Source organism: Haliaeetus albicilla, chromosome 12, assembly GCF_947461875.1.
Source record: "Haliaeetus albicilla chromosome 12, bHalAlb1.1, whole genome shotgun sequence".
Taxonomy (NCBI): Eukaryota; Metazoa; Chordata; class Aves; order Accipitriformes; family Accipitridae; genus Haliaeetus; species Haliaeetus albicilla.
In genome coordinates, this window is record NC_091494.1 from 7,147,533 (window position 1) to 7,155,616 (window position 8,084).

Below are 8,084 nucleotides of genomic sequence, written 5' to 3' on the forward strand. Positions count from 1 at the left end.
GCCAGCACATTTGCTATCCCTCAGCCAGGCCCTGGCGGCAGCCGGGGATTTGTTTTTTCCTTTCTGAGCCAACATCTGGCCGAGCGGCGGAGGGGCAGAGCCAGCGTGGAGCGGTGCCTTCGCTCTCCGGGCGCTCGGGTAGGGCCGGCAGCTTGGCTCTGCACCGAAACCCGCTCTGGTGCCGGCACTGCTGGGGAGGGACCCACATGCTTCCCCCTCCACAGGCAGCTCCAAGCGGGGCTTGCCCGCTGCCGGCGTGGGGACCCGATGCCTGGGTGCCTCCCACCTCCATTTGCAGGCAGCGGGGAGCTGCCCTCGCCCTTTGGTGAGTGCCCACCGCAGGGAAACCCAGCTGCCAGGGCAGGCAGGGTGCTGGGGGCTCAGGGAGCCTGCCGGGGGGTGCTTTGAGGAGGGCTGGGGGAAAAATAAGAAAAGTTAAATTCTTTTCTTCCCCTGCAGCCTGGTGGGCTAGTGTTTGAGGCGGCCGCGGTCTCCATCCCTCCTGGCGCAGGGCTGCTCCCCCGCCTCCTCTCGGTGCTGGCTGGCCCGCCAGCCTCCAGACACATTTATTTATCCAAGCCCAGCTTTTATTTAGGATGTGTTTCCTCTGGTGTGGAGAGAGGTGCGGAGGGCTGCCGGGCACCTCTCAGCCACCCCGCCTCTCGTGGGAGCCCCACTTTGTCCGCTGCATCCAAGCCCAGCGTGAGCTGGCCAAACTGGGAGCCCTTTCCCTGGACACCAATGCGCCCTGTTTGCTTGGTGTGGGCAAAGCTGTCCGCGGCATCTATTTCATGGGCTGCCTTTTGCTGTCTCCTGTGTCCTGCAGCCTCTGTGCAAAAAACCCAGGATGAGCTAAATCTCCGGAGAACCCTTCCAACTCCACCGCTTGCTGTGCGTGAGACAGAGCAGCGGGATGCTGGCGTTCACCTGCAGGGATGAGACACCCTATGCACCCTTTAATAAGCAGAGCTCAGCTTCTGTGCTTGGCTTTCCGCCCCAACGCAACGTCCTGCAGCCTGGCTGGGCTTCTCACCAGCCCCAGGCTCCCACCCTGCCACCCACCACCAGCAGAGGAGGGGGTCGGCCGCCCGCGGAGCAAGGATGGGGGTTCCTGATGGCTGCGAGGGGCTGCAGCTGGGGAAGCGAGTCTGTCCGAGGGAGGAGAGCAGCAAGCGTGCTTGGAGCGCACCGTGAGCGTCTGGAAGGAATATCCCATCCGGTGCTGGCAGGAGGGAGCGCATTCATGAATGCTGCTGGGATTTAGCTTCTCAGCATCTGCCTTCCCAAGTGCTGGAGGGATTTTAAGAGGAAACAAAGCAAAGCCTTCGGATCTGACCTGGCCAAAGCAATGCCCTGGCTGGAGGTGCTGGGTGGATCTGACCTGGGGGGTGGGTCCCCAGCCTTGGCCATGAGCCCATTTCCCCAGGAGCAGGGACATCAGCCGGGTGCTGTTTCAGCCAGGCTGGAGCCTCTCCTGCCTCGACGTGTACGTGCCGTGCAGATAGCGGTCACCTCGGGGAGGTTTTCTCTCTACTTGCTCGGGGAGAAAGCAATGCCAACCTTGTGACTGTGGTTCAAAACAGCTGGGCAGATGTGCAATATCTCTGTGGTTGGGGTCACCCAGGGGAGTAGAGAGGGATGTCACAGGGTTTGTTTGGTATGTCCGGCACGCCCTGTCTTGGGGTGAGGGACAGAGCTCGAGGAGGAAGGGGATACTGCGGGGAGCTGGGGATGCTGCCTGCTGCATTAGGCAACAGAAGCGCAGCCCCGCGTCCTCCCAAGCTTTTCTCTTGTCTCTTTGCAACCATCAACAAAACAGCCTGTGACTGGCAGACTTGTGATGCTGTTAATTTAAGGAGACAAATGGTTCTTTACAGAGTTTCAAGGCCCTGAATGCTAATTGCCCTGATGAGCCCCATCTGGGCTCTCACCCACACCTTCCACCCCCCGCAACCGGGCTGCATTTAAGCTCAGGTGCCCTTAGCCCTTGCTCCCCTTCACCAGGGATGTGTTGTGGTGCTGGGCTGATGCTGGCTGCTGTTACTGGCCCTGCCTGCTCTGGTAGAGCAGCCAGCCCTTGGGTGGATGGGCTGCATCCCTTGCCCAACATGGGGGCTCCCCTTGCCTCCAGTGACTTGCCCTCTGAGAACCAAGATGAGGATCGGGATGTGTTTGCAGCAAGGTGAGCAAACATCTCCTCTGTTGAGTTGGTGCTGCTTTGGGATGTTCCCACCCGGGGCACATCACATGCAGCCTCTGCATAGGGATGGAGGCTTGAAGTCCCAAAAAAGCAACCAGCTGGGGTGACCCTGGGTGGTGCTGGGGGGCTACCTCTTGCGCTGGGCTCTTGCAGCCACACTGGACCATGGATTAACCTCTGTGGGCCAGACCCACAGCCCTCGTGTTGTTTTTGCCAGGCCTTGTGCAAGGGGGTTGGTGTGAGATGGGCTTTATTTGTGCCCCCCCCCCCCGGGGGGGGGGGGTTGGAGTGCTGTGACTGTGCTTCCCTGTGACTAATACCCTTTGCTCTTCCTTGAGCACTGAACACATCACTACCCAGTGTTAGTTTAAAAAAGGAAATCAATAAAGTCTATTTATTTTTAGCCTGGATTTAGGGTGTTTTGGAAGAGGAACTGAGATATGATTTGGAGCCAGCAGGCTCACCGGCTTCTCCAGGGCTTGTCAGATAGAGGAACTGGCTTTTAACACTAAATAAATATTGACCAATGTATTTTCAAGGAGTGAGGTCCCCGCTGTGTGAGCGGCGAATCCTCTGAGGGCATGGGGAAGGCTGGAGCGAACCCTTGGAGCACCCAGGGGAGCAGCAGTGAGCCATGCTGGCTACTCGGGCTGACTTTGGGTGCCCAGCGAGGTCTTGGGATCTAAGTGGGCTGCGACAGAGCTGGGCTTGGTCTGAGGGAGCTTGTGATAGTGCCTGCTTGAAGAAATGCTCTTTCTCACCAAGCAGCAGCTAGCCCTGAAGCCCACTAAGGCCAGCCCAGACCCAAATTCTGCCCTGGGCTGGCAGGGCACTGCCCGGCTGGTGCTGGGACCAGGGCGAGAACTTCAGGGCAGGGTGGGAGGTGAGGGAGATGCTGCCAGTGCCAGGGCGGGAGGAAGGCTGGAACAGCCCGGGTACTTGCTGTCCCGGTCTGGAAGGGGCTGGGGAAGGGGAGGATGGGGATGGACGACGACCCGGAGGGTTTTTACCCCCGCTGGCAGGCAGCGGGCAGGGCCCGGGGAGCCGCTGCCAGCGGCGGCAGCCCGGGAGATGGCACCAGTGCACCGCGCTCGCCAGCCCCGGCTGGGAGCTCGCCCACCCCGGGGATGGAATCCTGCTCCGAGGACTGCCCTTGCTCCTTGGGGGGCTTCGGGATAGGCAGGGGACGTGCAGGGCTCTGCTGCCAGCCAGGGTTGTTGTCCCTCCTGGGGCGAAGCAGAGGTGGGAACCCTGGGGGATGATCCCTCTTCCCCCCCCCCGCTCCTGGTCTGGCACCCGTGCTGATTTGGGAGGGCTCATCCATCCAAGCTAGGGTGAAGGTAAGGGCTGGAGGCTTAATTTATAGCCTGGCTCCCGGAATTAACAGCTGGAAGGAGAATATTAGCTTTTGGTTAAAAGCCCCAGTGCTTGAGACATCCCAGCTACCCTGCCCCATAAATTTAGGCACAATTTATTGCTCTCAGCCCCACCGGGACCCAAAGTTGGAAATCCCAGGCACTGGTTTCTTTCTCAGGACAAACTAATGCCAAGCTAGAAATAGTTCCCTCCCCCACCCTGGGAAAGGGGGAATGGGAACAGCTCTGGCAGACCCAGCTTGCTCCAGGGAGGCTCCTTGTAAGCCCAGGGCTCCTGGTGCCTCTGGTGCTCTCCATCTCTTGAGCAAGCAGGGGGGCTGCCTGGACTCCAGCCCACCTATGTTCAACTGGGAAGGAAATTGGAGTGGTTTAGGTCTGGGGATCTGCCTGGGCTGGTCTTCCAGTAGTTTCTGGCTACTGGTGATGGCTGGAGGGGGGACATGTGGCTGGGGAGGGCGGGATGAGTGTGTTTACATTGGGATGAGCCACTCAGGGATGAGTGCTGGGGCTGTTGCAGGGACATATCTGCTGGTGGGGAGGAAGGTACTCAATGGAGAACTAAGGTGATTGTGAGGAAGAAGGGGTGGAACTTTGAAAGGGAGGAATAATTAGGATGGAGCCATGTGGGACAGGAGGCCAGGTCTGAGGACAGCCCAATGCCAGACCCTGCTGTGGCTCCCAAGAGTGGGTGACAAGCAGCCCTGGAGCCCTCAGGGTCCCTCCTGTCTCTGCTCTTGATAGCTCAGCCCTTGTAGATAGCTCCTGCACCTTGCAGGCATTGGTACCAGCTTCACCTAGGGGAGACCAGTTAAAAAGGGGAGACATGAGCCTTCTGTGTTCATCCAAGTCCCTGTTTTTCTGATCTTGTGCTGTTTTTCTTCCCAAACAGCCTTTCTGCTGCTTGGCTCCTTATTGTCTGTCTTTGGTGTCACCAAAACAGACTGGGTAGGTGTCTACCTGCAGTGACCTTCCCTCCTAAGCAGGCATTTGCAGGCTGCCAGGAGCACACGCCGAAACAGCAGCAGTATGAAGCCTTTTGTGCCAGGGCTGGAAAGCCCTGGCTGCTGCTTCAGCTGGTGCTTGCCGAGCTTGTGGTGTGAGAGGCACCAGGAGCTGCATCTCTCCATCCAGCTTCTCAGAGGAAGATGGAGATGGCTTCTTTACTGGGAAAGGTGGTGGTTTCTCTGGGTGCACTGAGCTGGCAGAGTAAGATGCTCACGCTCCATCTCCCCATCCCCAGCCATTCTCATGGTGCTCACAGTGGAGGTGACACCTGACCAGGGACCCAATTCCCTGCACCCCCTTTTCTTTTCCTCCCTTCACACAAACTCTGAAGCCCCCAAAGCTCTAATGGGGTGGGTGGGAATCAATAAGTGAAGGAAGATGCAGTGACCCCCTTCCCATCACCCCAGCTCCTGGTGCTGTGGTTCCCTCCCAGTCAGGCTTCACTGGGGGATTCTTCTTCCCACAGTGGGACCCGTCTGTCTTGGAGCAGATTAGAAAGATGTCACTTTGTCAGCACAGTCATTTATCACAGCAGCTGGGGAAATTAGCAGGGGCTGGGCAGGGAGGAGGGAAATTGGGCTTCTCCTGGTGGCGTAGGTAAAGGTTGCAGAGATTTCTAAACTATTTCTAGCTTGGCATTAGTTTGTCCTGAGAAAGAAACCAGTGCCTAGGATTTCTATCTTTGGGTCCTGGTGGGGCTGAGAGCAATAAATTGTGCCTAAATTTATGGGGCAGGGTAGCTGGGATGTCTCAAGCACTGGGGCTTTTAACCAAAAGCTAATATTCTCCTTCCAGCTGTTAATTCCAGGAGCCAGGCTATAAATTAAGCCTTCAGGCTTGCCACGATAATCACAAGAGTGGGACAAACCACATCACCCTGTTGCAGTTTGCAGGAGTTACCTGTACCTTGCTCTGTGTACATGGGAGCAACGCAGCCGGCCTTGGTACTTTGCACAGGGGACAGTGGTAGGATAAGGGGCCCCAGTCACTAGCTGCCAGCTGGAAAAATGACAAAACTTGGGGAGGGGGGGGAATGCTATTTTGCAGCCGCAGAGAGACAGTGCTGCAAACAAACGAAGAGTAAAAAGCAAATTAAAACCGATAAAAATTCCTTGGCAGTGTCCCCTTTAAGCATCATATATTTTTATCGTATTCCAGTTTTATTTGCTGGAAAGGGAAATGTAAAGGGAGAAACATTCAATTAAACCTGCTAGTCAGCTGGAGCCTCTGAGCTGTGTCACTTTGGGGGCTGGAGGAGAGATGCTGCTGGAGGTTTCCTTTGCACTGTCCCCATTGGGGTAGCTGGGACTGTTGATTCTTGCCTGTCTGCTCGCCCACTGCTCTCACAGCCATCTTGTAGCACATGATTGTATTTGCAAGGCAATGTTAATCACCATAGTAACAAGGGCCTTATTTCTGGCAGGATCTGTCCCCCTGGAAGTGTGGCAGAGCGGGGCCGTCTCCTCCCTGGGTTCCACGGAGCAAGGCTGGCTGTGGTGGCTCCTTGAGGACATGCTTGTGTTTCCATCCTCTTCCCCTCTGTGCCACTATCCCCACCTTGCCCATCACCCGTTGGCTTCTCTCCTGGCTTCTCTCCATTACCACTTCTTCCTCGTGCCCACAGAGGACACGTGGGGCACATGGACCAGGGCTAGAGAGTCCCAAGTCCTGCAGTAAGGAGGCCCCATACATCCAGGGTCAAAACTGGAACTTTGGAGGCAGCAACCGTCTCTTCAGTAGCATCTGGGGGCTCTTTGGTGTCCATGCTCAACTAACATAAGAGGGAGATGGTTGCGAACTGGTTTCTGCTCAGATCATCAGCTTTTCCTTCTGGAGGGTGAAATGTTGGAGTTGCCATGAGCTGTGTTGGTCTACAAAGATGTGTACCAGTTTCTACGTGACAGATATGAAGTATGATGATCAATTGTGAAGCCCAGCACATGCTTACTGTTGGGTGGCTTAAACATCTAAATGCAAGAGCTGGAAATATCACCGCAAACCTTGAAGTCTGAATATTTCTGATCTTGTACCAAGGCCATGCTTCAGTGGGTTCTGCCTTTTTTCCATGAATATAGCATCTGTGGAAAAAGCCAGGGAGAGGGTCCTGGAGATGATACAGTTCTCCCCAAACCAGGCAGGGCTTCTCTGAACACCCCCTGCCCCAGCCAGGGCTGATTCCCAGCAGAAACTGGTGATATGGAGGATCCTGGTTGTGTTGTGCTGGTGGGACCCCAGCAATGTCTTGAAGGAAACCAGCTGCTGGCTTTGTTCTGTTGAAGGCACAAGGCAGTGGAGAAGATGCTCCCAGAAATACTCGCACCTGTGGGCACTTGGATTTTTCTTCATGGCAAGGAAATCTTCTCCCCTTGGTGGAGGCTGCTGGTTAGCAGTGGTTGTGACAGGAGCAGCTGTGATGGGGGCATCAGTCTCCTCATAACTAGACTGAGACCAATGCCTTGTTCCCTGGCAGGCATTCATCAGTTGGCAATGACTTTCTGTCTCTATTGTCCCAGGGCTGGAGCTGAGCCAGTGACACAGAGGTAAAAGGGTCTATTTACCCATGAAAAATACTCCTGAGGCATCTAGAGCCTCTTCAAGCTTCAAATACTGGTGAAACCAAGGATGTGCTGTGAGCAGGGAGATGCTGGTAGGACTGGAGCACCCAGTAAGTGTGTGTGGAGCCTGGCTGGAACTAGTGGTGTCGGTGCAGGTGATGTTCCTGAGATGTGAAAGAGCGGCTCTCTGAGCACAGGTAGATGATGGTAGCAATTCTTGGAAGGTGCCTCTTGTGCCCCCCTTCCCTCTTAGCTCCCCACTGGGCAGAGGGGAAAAAAAACCCAAGCAGCCGTGAGGAATATAGCCATAATAAACCCAGACCCCTGATGGGAAGGGTGTAATGCGCTGGAGAGAAGCAGTTCAGCAGGCAGCGGGTGGTGGGTGTGTTGCAGAGCCGGGGATAATAAGAATAATATAAAAAATGTCAGGGAGAGTGGCAGCTCCGCAGCCCGGGGTCAGGCTCGCCTCCCACCAGGATCCTGCCGCCCTCCGGCAGTGCTGCCGAGCCGCTGACACGGCACAAATAGAGCCGTTTCCCCGAAAAAAACCCAGCCTCTGTTGTGCGTTTCCGCTCGAAGCATTGCTGCTGCTCGGTGAAACCCCTAGCTGAGTGCGCTCGGGCGTGTGCCTGGGCTTCTTGGGTCTGACTGGGGATGGAGACAGGGAAATAGAGATGATGGAAAGGGGACAATGTTTTTTCAAAAGAGCAAAGCCGGGAAAGAGATTGACTGGTTGGAGGAGGAAATGGGGGGGGGGGGGGGGGGAATGTTTTGGATGAGAGAAGAGCCCCCATCCCTGAGGCAAGGGCTGACTTCAGCCCTTTCATCGCCTCCTCAGCCTTCTCCAGCCAATGTCCCTCATGCCCCTCACTCCTACTTGCTCTCTCCATCTCTCCAGCTGAACCTGGCACACATGGGTCCACCTCCCCATGTGTTGTCCCCATCCTG

The 8,084-nt window shown here is 56.1% G+C and overlaps 1 long non-coding RNA gene across 1 annotated transcript; it reads left to right on the forward strand.

Annotated features, from left to right (window-relative positions):
* Window positions 1-160: 160 nt before the first annotated feature.
* Window positions 161-7,879, forward strand: LOC138688290 (uncharacterized). The gene is made up of 3 exons (XR_011327324.1): window positions 161-325; window positions 827-2,182; window positions 6,005-7,879. It is a non-coding gene; the product is annotated as an uncharacterized lncRNA (long non-coding RNA).
* The last annotated feature ends 205 nt before the right edge of the window (window positions 7,880-8,084 follow it).